Source organism: Chlorocebus sabaeus, chromosome 12, assembly GCF_047675955.1.
Source record: "Chlorocebus sabaeus isolate Y175 chromosome 12, mChlSab1.0.hap1, whole genome shotgun sequence".
Lineage (NCBI taxonomy): Eukaryota > Metazoa > Chordata > Mammalia > Primates > Cercopithecidae > Chlorocebus > Chlorocebus sabaeus.
The window spans coordinates 13,695,451-13,709,250 of record NC_132915.1 but is presented as its reverse complement, the minus strand read 5'-3'; the positions used below and the strand labels follow the sequence as shown (position 1 = coordinate 13,709,250).

The 13,800-nt window shown below is 39.5% G+C and overlaps 1 protein-coding gene across 5 annotated transcripts in view; it reads left to right on the top strand.

Annotated features, from left to right (window-relative positions):
• Window positions 1-13,800, top strand: part of RMI1 (RecQ mediated genome instability 1) — a 100,939-nt gene that overhangs the window by 45,817 nt on the left and 41,322 nt on the right. The window contains exon 4 of one of the 5 annotated variants that reach the window (XM_073021474.1): window positions 5,343-5,905. The exons of 3 other annotated variants lie outside the window; for them this stretch is intronic. The gene's annotated coding sequence lies outside the window, so the exon portion shown is untranslated. Of the gene's footprint in view, window positions 1-5,342; window positions 5,906-13,800 lie in introns of those variants that run through there. One more of the 5 variants, XM_073021471.1, reaches the window with a different exon arrangement.

The following is a 13,800-nucleotide window of genomic DNA, read 5'->3' as shown; positions in this document are numbered from 1 at the left end:
AGTCTTACTCTTTTTTTTTGAGACGGAGTCTCGCTCTGTCCCCCAGGCTGGAGGGCAGTGGCGCGATCTTGGCTCACTGCAAGCTCCACCTCCCGGGTTCACGCCATTCTCCTGCCTCAGCTTCCTGAGTAACTGAGACTACAGGCGCCCGCCACCACGGCCGGCTAATTTTTTGTATTTTTAGTAGAGACGGGGTTTCTACAATGTTAGCCAGGATGGTCTTGATCTCCTGACCTCGTGATCTGCCTGCCATAGCCTCCCAAAGTGGTGAGATTACAGGCGTAAGCCACCGCGCCTGGCCTTGAAGTCTTATTCTTAAGGGACTTGTATGAAAGAGAATATGTCAGACAGGCCATGCTAAGACCGATTAATACTTTCCAGTAAATATTGCCTTATATATGCGAGTGCAGATATTTTCTGGAACTTCTATGTTTGAATATAGTAATCTGTACATGCTGTACTGGAAACCTGTCTTTGACTTTCTATTCAATTGTGCCATTGAGAATAGACGAGTCATGTTTCTCGAACCTTCAGTTTTCTTATTCAGTCAAAATACTGGACCAGATGACCTCCAAGACCTCATCCTTCCATAAAATTCCGTGATTATATTACTTAGACCTTCTTTCTTTATTTTTAGTGGTTCATAATATGTCTTTTGATCAATACCTTAAAGTATAATTTACATAGGTTTAAATATACAAGTTTTAAATGTATTGCTCAATGGCTTAATAAAAATAGCTTTACTGGGATATAATTAACCTGCCACAAAATTCACCTGTTTAATGTGTACAATTCAATGGTTTTTAGTGTATTTACAGATTTTTTTTTTTTTTTTTTTTTTTGAGACAAGAGTTTCGCTCTTATTGCCCACGCTGGAGTGCAATGGCACAATCTCGGCTCACCGCAAGCTCTGCCTCCTGGGTTAAAGCAATTCTCCTGCCTCAGGCTCCTGAGTGAGTAGCTGGGATTACAGGCATGCGCCACCATGCCCTGCTAATTTTGTATTTTTAGTAGAGACGGGGTTTCTCCATGTTGGTCAGGCTGGTTTCTTAACTCCTGACCTCAGGTGATCCGCTCGCCTTGGCCTCCCAAAGTGCTGGGATTACAGGCATGAGCTACCGCATATGGCCTATATTTACAGATTTTTATACCCATCACCATAGTCTAATTTTAGAAAATTTTTATCACCCTAAAAGAAACCTGGTGCCCATTAGCAGTTGCTCCTGTCCTCCCTTTCCCTTTACCCTGCCAGTTCTTGGGAACCACTGGTCTACTTGCTCTTTCCATATATTTTATGTTTGTCTATTTTGGCCCTTGTTTTTTTTTTCTTTGAGTCTAGGTCTCACTCGGTTACCCAGGCTAGAGTGCAGTGGTGACATCATGGCTCACCACAGTATTCTGGCCCTTTCATAGGAATGAAATCTTACAATCTTACGTAATTTTTTCGAGATTCATCCATGTTGTAGCAAGTATCAACACTTCATTCCTTTTTGTTGCCAAATAGTGTTCATTTTGTGTATGTACCACATTTTATTTATCCATTCATCAGTTAATGAAAATTTAGGCTGTTTCCACTTTTGGTTGTTATGAATAATGCTGCTATGAACAATTGTGTTCGTGTGGACATGTGTTTCTATTTCTCTTGGGTACGTACCAGGAGAATTGTTGGGTCATATGGTTCTCTACTTTTAATATTTTGAGGCATTGCCAAACTGTTTTCCAGAGTGGTTGCACTATTCTACATTCCCATTAACATGTATAAGGATTTCCATTTCTCCACATCTTTGCTAACAATTATTACTAAGTTTTTTGTTGTTGTTGTTTTGAGATGGAGTTTTGCTCTTTTTGCCCAGGCTGGAGTGCAATGGCGTGAACTTGGCTCACTGCAACCTCCGCCTCCCAGGTTCAAGGGATCCTCTTACCACAGCCTCCCAAGTAGCTAGGATTACAGGTGTGCACCACCATGCCTGGCTAATTTTTGTATTTTTTGTAGAGATGGAGTTTCACCATGTTGGTCAGGCTATTTTTGAACATCTGACCTCAAGTGATCTGCCTGTCTTGGCCTCCCAAAATGCTGGGATTACAGATGTGAGCCACTGCACCCAGCCAATTATTACTAAGCATTAAAATTAATATTATCTTTTTGATTATAGCTATTCTAATAGGTGTGAAGTGGTATGACTTTTAAGTTATCTACCTCTTTGTGACCTCCACCTAGATAAGAATATGTGATATTTCTATTCCTCCTGAAAGTTTCTTTGGTACCTATCTTCAGTAGACACTAGGTGCCTGCCCCTGAGTAACTACTCTTCTGACATCTACCCACTGTAGATTAGTTTTGCCTATTCTTGAATTTCATATAAATGGAACCAAACAGTATGTATAATTTATATATCAAAGCACATGAATGTTCATAGCAGCATTATTCATAGTAGCCAAAAAGTGGAAGCAACTCAAGTGTCTATCAACTGATGAATGAATGAATAAATGATATATGGTATATCCATAAAATGGAACACTGACATAACTTAAAAGTACAACCTAAAGTAGCAAGTTGATGTAGAAGCTGCAGCAAATTACCCAGAAAGTCTAGCTAAGATCATAGATAAAGGTGGCTACACTAAAGAAAATTTCAATGTAGACAAAACAGCCTTAAATTGGAAGTAGAGGCTATCTAGAATTTGTATAGCTAGAGAGGAGAAGTCAACATCTAGCTTTAAAGGTTCAAAAGACAGGCTGACGTTCTTGTTAGGGGCTAATGCAATTGGTGACATGTGGTTGAAGCTGATGCTCATTTACCATGTTTAAAATCCTGGGGCCCTTAAGAATTACATTGGCCAAGTGTGGGGGCTAACACCTGTAATCCCAGCATTTTGGGAGGCTGAGGTGGGCAGATTACTTGAGTCTAGGAGTTCAAGACCAGCCTGGGTACCATGGCGAAAACGTCTCTACAAAATATACAACAATTAGCCAGGTGTGGGTGTGCCTGTGGTCCAAGCTACTTGGGAGACTGAGGTGGGAGGATCACCTGAGCCCGGGGAAGTCAAGGCTGCAGTGAGCCATGATGGTGCCGTTCCAGCCTGGGCAACAGTGAGACTCTATCTCAAAGAGGGAGAATTATTTTAAGTCTACTCTACCTGTGTTCTATACATGGAACAACAAAGCCCAAATGACAACACATCTGTTGACAGCATAATTTACTAAATAATTTAAGTCCACTGTTGAGATCTATTCCTCAGAAAAAAAATATTATTTTCAAAATATCACTGTTCATTGACATTGCACCTGGTCACCCAACGTTCTAATGGAGATGTATAAGGAGATTAATATTTTCATGCTTGCTAACACAATATCCATTCTGTAGCTGATAGATTAAGGAATAATTTTTCCTTGATCGTAATTTTTCCTCCTCCTCCTCCTCCTCCTCCTCCTCCTCCTCCTCCTCCTTCTTCTTCTTCTTTATTTGAGAGTCTCACTCTGTCATCCAGGCTGCAGGGGATGATCTTGGTTCTGCAAGAATCTCCGACTGCAGAATCCGGATTCAACCTCCAACTCCCGGATCCAGATTCAAGCGATTATCCTGCCTCAGCCCCCTGAGTAGCTGGGATTATAGGCGTGTGCCACCACACCTGGCTAATTTTTATATTTTTAATAGAGACAGGGTTTCACCAATTTGGCTGGGCTGGTCTTGAACTCCTGATCTCACGATCCACACACCTAGACTTCCTAAAGTGCTGGGATTACAGGCGTGAGCCATCACACCTGGCCAAGTCTTATTATTTAAGAAATACATCTCATAAGGCTATAGCTGCCTTAGATAGTGATTCCTCTGATGGATCTGAGCAAAGTGAATTGAAAATTTTCTGGAAAGGATTCACCATTCTAGATGCCATTAAGAACATTTATGATTCATAGGAGGAGGTGAAAATATCAACATTAACAGCAGTTTGGAAGAAGTTGATTCCAACTCTCATGGATGACTTTGTAGGGCTCAAAACTTCACTGGAGGAAGGAACTGCAGAGGTGGTGGAAGTAGCAAGATAACTAGAATTAGAAGTGGAGACTGAAGATGTGACTGAATTGCTGCAATTTCATAATAAAACTTGAAAGGATGAGGAGTTGCTTTTTATGGATGAGCAAAGAAAGTGATTTTTTGAGATGGACTCTACTCCTGGTGAGGATGCTACAAATGTTGTTGAGATGATAACAAAAGATTTAGAACAGTACATAAACTTAGATGATAAAGCAGTGGCAGGGATTAAGAGGATTGACTTCAATTCTGAAAGAATTTCTACAGTAAGTAAAATGCTATCAAACGCATTGCATGCTACAGAGAAATCTGTCATGAAAGGAAGAGTCGATTGATGTGGCAGACTTCATCGTTGTCTTATTTTAGAAATTGCCTTAGCCACCACCCTGATTAGTCAGCAACCATCAACATCCAGGCAGGGCTGGGCGTGGTAGCTCACACGTGTAGTCCCAGCATTTTTTCAGGCCAACATGGGAGGATCACTTGAGGCTTGGAGTTTGAGACCAGCCTGGGCAACAAAGGGAGACCTTGTCTCTACAAATCAATCAATCAATCAATCAATCAATCAATAAAAATTTAGCTGGGCATGGTGGTGCACACCTGTGGTCTCAGCTATTCAGGAGGCTGATGTGGGAGGATCACTTGAGCCCCAGAAGTTGAGGCTTGCAGTGGGTTATGATCACACCACTGCACTCCAGCCTGGGTGACAGAGCGAAACCCTGTCTCTAAAATTAAAAAAAAAAAAAAAAAAAAAAAAAAAAAAAAAAAATCAAGGCAAGACCCTCTACCAGCAAAAAGATTCTTACTTGCTTGCTGAAGGCTTAGCTGACCAGTAGCAATTTTTAGCAACACAGTATCTTAAAATTAAGGTATGTACATTTTTTAAAGATGTAGTGCTGTTGTATACTTAATAGACTACAGTATCGTGTAAACATATTTTTTTGGGGAGGTGGGGAAACAGGGTCTCGGTCTGTCACCCAGGCTGGAGTGCAGTGACATAATCTCAGCTCACTGCAACCTGTGCCTCCCAGGCTCAAGCAATCCTCCCACCTCAGCCTCCCGAGTAGCTGGGACTACAAGCATGCATCACCACACCTGGCTAATTGTTTGTATTTTTTGTAGAGATAGGGTTTCACGGTGTTGCCCAGGGTGGTCTCAAACTCCTAGGCTCAAGTGATCCACCTGCCTCAGTCTCTCAAAGTGCTGGGATTATAGGCATGAACCACCGTACCAGGCTGTAAGCATAATTTTTATAAGCACTGGGAAACAAATTTGTGTGACTTGCTTTATTGTGATGTTTGCTTTATTGCAGTGCTCTGGAACTGAACCTGCAGTATCTCCAAGACATGTCTGTAATGTGTACTCTTTTGTATCTGGTTTCTTTCACTTAGCATAATGATTTTGAGGGTGAAGCATGTTGTGTATCCCGGCATATATCAATATTTCATTCCTTTTTGTTGTTAAGTAGTATTCCATTGTATGGATGTACTACATTTTGTTTATCCATTCATCTGTTGATGGATATTTGAATTATTTTCAGTTTTTGGTTATTGTTAATAAAGCTACTTTAAACATTTGTGTGTGGCATAGACTTTCATTTCTCTTAGGTACATACTGAAGAGTAGAATGGTAGGATTATATCGCAGATGTGCTTAATTTGATAAGGAATGCCAGGTTTCCAAAATGACAATATTGTTTTGCATTCCCATGGGCAGTATATAGAGTTTTCTTAGGACCTTTTAAACAAATGTTTATATAGGTAGTTCATTTTTGTTGTAGAAATACTAAAAAGTATGTAAGAGTAAAGAAATGCATCACTTAAAATTTTACTACAAGATGTAACATTGTGGAGTGTATTCTTCTTTTTTTTATTATTATACTTTAAGTTCTAGGGTACATGTGCACAATGTGCAGGTTTGTTACATATGTATACATGTGCCATGTTGGTGTGCTGCACCCATTAACTCGTCATTTACATTAGGTATATCTCCTCATGCTATCCCTCCCCGCTCCCCCGGAGTATATTATTCTTAACTTTTTTTCTGCCTATGCTATTTAAAATAAAACCTTATACTGTATGTACTTCTCTGCATTTTGCTTTTTCCATGTAACGTGGGACTAGATTTTCTGTTTCAATAAATATACATTTGAACTATCATTTGAAATAGCTGCATAGTATTCTGTTACATCAGTGCAGGATATACTGAAACTAGCCATTTGGTTTTTGTTGGACCTTTAGGTTGTTTGCTTCTTCTCATAATTATAAACAATATGACAATGGACATTGTTGTAAAAATAAAGTTGTATATTTAATTTCTTTTCTTTTTTGAGACAGGGTCTCCCTGTGTTGCACCCAGGCTAGAGTAGCGTGGCACGATCTCAATTCACTGCAACCTCCACCTCCTGGGTTTAAACACTTCTCCTGCCTCAGCCTCCCGAGTAGCTGGGATTACAAGCGCTTGCCACCACGCCTGGCTAATTTTTTTTTATTTTTAGTAGAGACAGGGTTTCACCATGTTGGACAGGCTGGTCTCGAACTCCTAACCTCCCAAAGTGCTGAGATTATAGGCGTGAGCCACTGCACCTGGCCAGAATTGTATTATTTTTCTATAATTCTTTTTTTTTTTTTTTTTTTTTTGAGACAGAGTCTCGCTCTGTCGCCCAGACTGGAGTGCAGTGGCGTGATCTCGGCTCACTGTAAGCTCTGCCTGCTGGGTTACGCCATTCTTCTGCCTCAGCCTCCCGAGTAGCTGGGACTACAGGCGCCCGCCACCATGCCCGGCTAATTTTTTTGTATTTTTAGTAGAGATGGGGTTTCACTGTGTTAGCCAAGATGGTCTCAATCTCCTGACCTTGTGATCCGCCTGCCTCGGCCTCCCAAAGTGCTGGGACTACAGGCATGAGCCACTGCGCCTGGCCTATAATTCTTTCTTCGTGATAAACTCCAAGGAGGATTGCTGGCTCCAAATATACACAAATTTTGAAGGCTTTTGATACCTCATGCCTAATTGCCTTCTTGTTCTGTTTTCTTTTTCTACTAGTTTTGTGACCTTGGATATGTTACCTAATGTTTTTGAGCATCAGTTTCCTCATCCATAAAATGGAGATAATAGAAGAATACATTGTTTTAAAATATTTAGTATAGTGTCTCACACATGGTAAGTACTCAGTGGCAGCTATTACTACTTTAAAAAATTATTACAGTTAATACTATTACCTGGAGTATTTAAGAGTTCAGGACTTCTAAACCTCTCAAATACTTATACAAAATATTATTATTTAAGAAATACCTTTGTCAATCTGATCATTTGTATTTCTTCTGTGAATTATTTATAAATATTCCTTGATGATGATTTTAAATATTTCTCAAATGTTGGGATGAACGATAGGATACTAAGTTTTTGAAACTCTCTCTGATAATTAGGAGTGAGAGACAGGTGACTATCCTGTAAATAAATCCAATAAATTTGGTACTACTCTGTTTATGTATTTGTAAATTCATGCTGTTGGTATTCATTGCAGCTTTGAGGTTTGGGGCAGCAGATCTATAACGCATTTAGGACCCAATATAAATCAACTTTAACTATGTATTTGATGTTATTGGTTTTCTGTGATTACCTGATTCTTTATGTCAATTTTATGGGACCTCGATGCTAATAAAATGAAACAGAGTTCTCTAAGCCCAAATTTATTTAATCTTTTTTTTTTTTTTTAAGATGGAGTCTGGCTCTGTTGCCCAGGCTGGAATGCAGCGATGTGATCTTGGCTCACTGCGACCTCTCCCTCCTGGGTTCAAGCGATTCTCCTGCCTCAGCCTCCTGAGTAGCTGGGACTACAGGCGTCCGCCACCACGCTCAGCTACTTTTTTGTATTGTTAGTAGAGATGGGGTTTCACTGTATTAGCCAGGATGGTCTTGATCTACTGACCTCGTGATCTGCCTGCCTCGGCCTCCCGAAGTGTTGGGATTACAGGCGTGAGCCACTGCACCCGGCCACTAAATATTATTGAGCTATTTACTCAAGAGGTTTTACATTTTTTAACATTTAACTCTGAGTGGAAATAGGGGAAGTAGAGCTAGAAAATGGAAGAGGAATGGAAAAGAAGTCTATCGAGTATTTGTTTCGGCTTTTAGTTGGAGTTAGCTAACTTTTGGAAGGGGGAACAAGTTCCTGACTCCTGCCTTTCTGTAATGGCATAAAAATGTAGCTAAGGTGTATGGAGAAGGTACCTCCTGATCAGATCTTCTCTCCCACATCATCCTGAGTATGCCAAAACAAAAACAAAACACAAATGAGGCAAAACAAAAACAATCCTTTCCCTTTTCCTACCACTCCAGAGATTTAAGAAATTAGTTTATTAAAGTGCCTTTTAAAATCAGTCTGTTAAAATCCACACCTTAATGTGAATTGCAGAACTATAATTAGACGTTCCACTTTCAACTTTTTAATAAGGATTTTTGCTGACTGGTGACCCAGAGCTAATATTGGAGGAAGTGGTCAGTTAGAAGAAGGCCGATCTGCTCCAGTGTCACAGGGAGTTTTGGCTGTTAGGGTGTGGTTTTTAGGGTGCGTGTTCTCAGCAATTGACTAATTTCTTTGAGCCTTAGTTTTCTCACTGGTAAAGTTGGGGTGATGATTTATCAGGCCTGTAGTCTTGTGAGTCTCAAATGAGATGCAGTATGCAAGTGCCTTGAACACTTAAAAATCACTGTTACCATTCTGGCACCAGATTTTGAGTGTTCTCCCACATAAGTAATAAATCACCTTCTCAGAGGGGAGAAGTTAAGTGGAGACGGGGTTTCACTGTTGGCCAGGCTGGTCTCAAACTCCTGACCTCCGGTGATCCACCTGCGTTGGCCTCCCGAAGTGCTGGGATTACAGGTGTGAGCCACTGCGTCTGGCTTCCAAGCTCATCTTGAACATTTGCTGCCCCAGACCTGGAATCTACCATTACTGTCAGGAACCCTTGCTTCTTTTAGTGGAAAATGATATGTAAAGACCATAATCTGGGCACTAGGGACATTCATTGCTACAGGAATTGTTATTTTTACAGATGTTTACAGGGTGAAGGCCAGGAAATGTTTAATCCCTTTTAATTTTTTTAAAGATAAAATATACCATGAGAATGTACTGATATTTTCCTTTATTTTATTTTATTTTTTTTGAGAAAGGGTGTTGCTCTGTCGCCCAGGAGGGAGTGGAGCGGTGCAATCACGGCTCACTTCAGCCTTGACCTCCTCTGCTGAAGTGGCTCTCCCACCTCAGCCTCTCGAGTTGCTGGGACTATGGGCACACGCCATCAGGCCCAGCTACATGAGATACTTTGATTCAGGCATGCAATAAGCAGTAATCACATCATGGAAAATGGAGTATCCATCCCCTCAAGCATTTATTCTTTGTATTACAAACAATCCAATTTTACTCTTTAAGTTATTTTTTGATGTACAATTAAATTATTGATGACTGTAGTCACCCTGTTGTGCTGTCAAATGGTAAATCTTATTCATTATTTCTAACTATTTTTTTGAACCCATTAACTACTCCTACTTACCCCCAGCCTCCCCATTACCCTTCCCAGCCTCTGGTAACCATTCTTCTACTCTCCATCTCCATGAGTTCAACTGTTTTGAGTTTTTAGCACTCAGAAATAAGTGAGAACATGTGAAGTTTGTTTTTCTGTGTCTGACTTATTTCACTTCACATAATAACCTCACTTCCATCCGTGTTGTTGCAATGACTGGATCCCATTTTTTTAATGGCTGAATAGTAGTCCATTGTATATAATTGCCACATTTTCTTTATCCATTCATCTGTTGATAGACACTTAGGTTGCTTCCTAATCTTGGTTATTGTGAATAGTGCTGCAACAAACATAGGAGTGCAGATATCTCTTCAATATATTCATCTCTTTTCTTTTGGGTATATAGCTGGCAATGGGATTGCTGGATCATATGGTAGCTCTGTTTTTAGTATTTTTTCAATTTTTTTATTTTTATTTTTTGTGGGTACTAGTAGGTGTATATATTTATGGCTACATGAGTTGTTCTGATACAGGCATGCAATGTGAAATAAGTACACCGTAAAGAATGGGGTATTCATTCCCTCAAGCATTTATCCATTGAGTTGTAGAAATGCAATTACATTCTTCAGTTATTTAAAAATGTACAATGAAGTTATTGACTATAGTCACCCTGTCGTGTGATCAAATAGTAGGTCTTATTTACTAGTTCTAGCTATTTTTTTGTACCCATTAACCATCCCACCTCCCCCTACCTCCCCCCACTACCCTTCCCAGACTCTGATAACCATCCTTGTACCCTCTATGTCCATGAGTTCAATTGTTTTGACTTTTAGATCCCATAAGTAAGTGAGAACATGTGATGTTTGTCTTTCTGTACCTGGCTTATTTCACTTAACCTAATGACATGCAGTTCCATCAAAGTCATTGCAAATGACTAGATCTCATTCTTTTTTAAGGGTGACTAGTACTCCACTGTGTATAATTACCACATTTTCTTTATCCATTCATCTGTTGATGGACACTTACGTTGGTTCCAAATCTTAACTATTGTAAACAGTGCTGCAACTAACATAGGAGTGCGGATATCTCTTCGATACACTGATTTCCTTTCTTTTGGGTGTATACCCGGCAGTGGGATTGCTGGATCATCTGGTAGCTCAATTTTTAATTTTGTGAGGAGCCTGCAAACCGTTGTCCGTGGTGGCTGTACTAATTTACATTCCCATCAACAATGTACAAGGGCCCCCTTTTCTTTCCATCCTCTCCAGCATTTGTTCTTGCCTGTCTTTTGGGTGTAAGGTATTTTAACTGGGGTGAGATGATATCTCATTATAGTTTTGATTTGCATTTCTTTGATGATCATTGATGTTGACCACTGTTTCGTAGGCCTTTTGTTTGCCATTTGTATGTATTCTTTTAAAAAATGTCTATTCAAATCTTTTGCCCATTTTCTGATCGGATTATTAGATTTTTCCCAGTAGAGTTTAGCTCCTTGTATATTCTGGTTATTAATCCTTGTCAGATAGGTAGTTTGCAACTATTTTCTTCCATTCTGTAGGTTGTCTCTTCACTTTGTTGATTGTTTCCCTTGCTGTGCAGAAGCTTTTTAACCATCTCATTTGTCCATTTTGTCTTTGATTGCCTGTGCTTATGGGGTATTACTCAAGAAATTGTTACCTAGATAAATGTCCTGGAAGGTTTCTCCAATGTTTTCTTGTAGTAGTTTCATAGTTTGAGGTCTTAGATTTAAGTTTTTAATCCATATTAGTTTGATTTTTGTATATAATGGAGAGATAGGTATTTAGTTTTATTCTTCTGCGTAAAGATATCCAGTTTTTCCAGCACTATTTATTGAAGAGACTATCCTTTCTCCAGTGTATGTTCTTGGCACCTTTGTCAAAAATGAGTTCACTGTAGATGTGTGGATTTGTTTATTGGTTTTCTATTCTGTTCCATTGGTCTATGTGTCTGTTTTTATGCAATAGCTTTGGCTATTCTGGGTCTTTTGTGATTCCATATAAATTTTAGGATTGTTTTTTTCTATTTCTGTGAAGAATGTCATTGATACTTTGATAGGAATTGCATTGAATCTGTAGAGTGCTTTGGGTAGTATGGACATTTTAACAATATTGATTCTTTTGATTCCTGAACGTAGGATCTTTCGATTTTTTGTGTACCCTTCGATTTCTTTCATCAGTGTTTTATAGTTTTCCTTGTAGAGGTCTTTCACTTCTTCAGTTAATTCCTAGGTATTTAATTTTATTGTGGTGATTGTTTTTTTTTATGGGGTTACTTTTTTATTTCTTTTTCAAATTGTTCACTGTTGGCATATAGAAGTGCTACTGATTTTTGTATGTTACTTTTGTATCCTGCAACTTTATTGAATTTATCAGTTCTAATAGTATTTTGGTAGAGTCTTTAGGTTTTTCCAAATATAACATCATATCACCTGTAAACAAGGATAAGTTGACTTCTTCCTTTCCAATTTGAATGCCCTTTATTTCTTTCTCTTGTGTGATTGCCCTAGCTATGACTTCCAGTACTATGTTGAATAACAGTGGTGAAAGTGGACATCCTTGTCATGTTCCAGATCACAGGAAAGTCCTTCAGTTTTCCCCTCTTGAGAATGATACTAGCTGTGAGTCTGTCATACATGGCTTTTATTATGTTGAGGTATATTCCTTCTATGTGTAGTTTTTCTTAAATATATTTACCTCATCTCTCACCTTCCATGTGTAGTTTTTGAGAGTTTTTATCATGAAAAGACGATGTTTTTCTGCATCTATTGAGAAAATCATATGGTGTTGTCCTTCCTTTATTCTGTGGATGTGATGTGTCATATTTATTGATATTTGTATGTTGATCCACCTTTGCGTATCTGAGATAAATCCCACTTGGTCATTTTTTTTTAATGTGCTGTTTGAGTTTTGTTTGTTAGTATTTTGTGGAGAATTTTTGCATTTCTGTTCATCAGGGATATTGGCCTTTAGTTTTTTTGTTGGTGTCCTTGTTCTTGTTTGGTTTCGGTGTCAGCGTAATGCTTGCCTCATAGAATGATTTAAGGAGAACTTCTTCCTCTTTTTTTTTTTTTTTTTTAGATGGAGTCTTGCTCTGTTGCCCAGGCTGGAGTGCAGTGGCTCAATCTCGGCTCACCACAACCTCCGCCTCCCAGGTTCAAGTGATTCTCTTGCCTCAGCCTCCCAAGTAGCTGGGACTACAGGTGTGTGCCATGAAGCCTGGCTAATTTTTGTATTTTTAGTAGAGACAGGGTTTCACTATGTTGGCCAGTCCAGTCTGAAATTGCTGACCCTCGTGATCTGCCCTCCTCTGCCTCCCAAAGTGCTGGGATTACAGGTGTGAGCCACCACACCCAGCTGAGAACTTCTTCCTCTTAAACTTTTTGGAGTAATTTGAAGAAATTTGGTGTTCTATTTTGAAAGCTTAGTAGAATTTGGCAGTGGAGCCATCTGGTCCTGGACTTTTCTTTTTTGGGAGACTTTTTTTTTTATTATTATACTTTAAGTTCTGGGGTACATGTGCAGAATGTGCAGGTTTGTTACATAGGTATACATGTGCCATGGTGGTTTGCTGCACCCATCAGCCCGTCATCTACATTAGGTATGTCTTCTAATGCTATCCCTCCCCCAGGCCCCCACCCCCTGACAGGCCCTGGTATGTGATGCCTGCCACCCCCACCACCCTGAGTCCATGCGTTCTCATTGTTCAACTCCCACTTATGAGTGAGTGAGAACTTGTGGTGTTTGGTTTTCTGTCCCTGTGTTAGTTTGCTGAGAATAATGGTTTCTAGCTTCATCCACGTCCCTGCAAAGGACATGAACTCATCCTTTTTTATGGCTGCATAGTATTCTATAGTGTATATGTGCCACATTTTCTTTATTCAGTCTAACATTGATGGGCATTTGGGTTGGTCCCAAGTCTTTGCTATTGTGAATAGTGCTGCAATAAACATACGTGTGCATGTGTCTTTATAGCAGAATGACTTATAATCCTTTGGGTATGTATCCAGTAATGGGACTGATGGGTCAAATGGTATTTCTAGTTCTACATCCTCAAGGAATTGCCACACTGTCTTCCACAATGGTTGAACTAATTTACACTCCCGCCAACAGTGTAAAAGCGTTACTATTTCTTCACATCTTCTCCAGCATCTGTTGTTTCTGACTTTTATTTTATTTTATTTTATTTTATTTTATTTTATTTTGAGATGGAATCTCTCTGTCACCCAGGC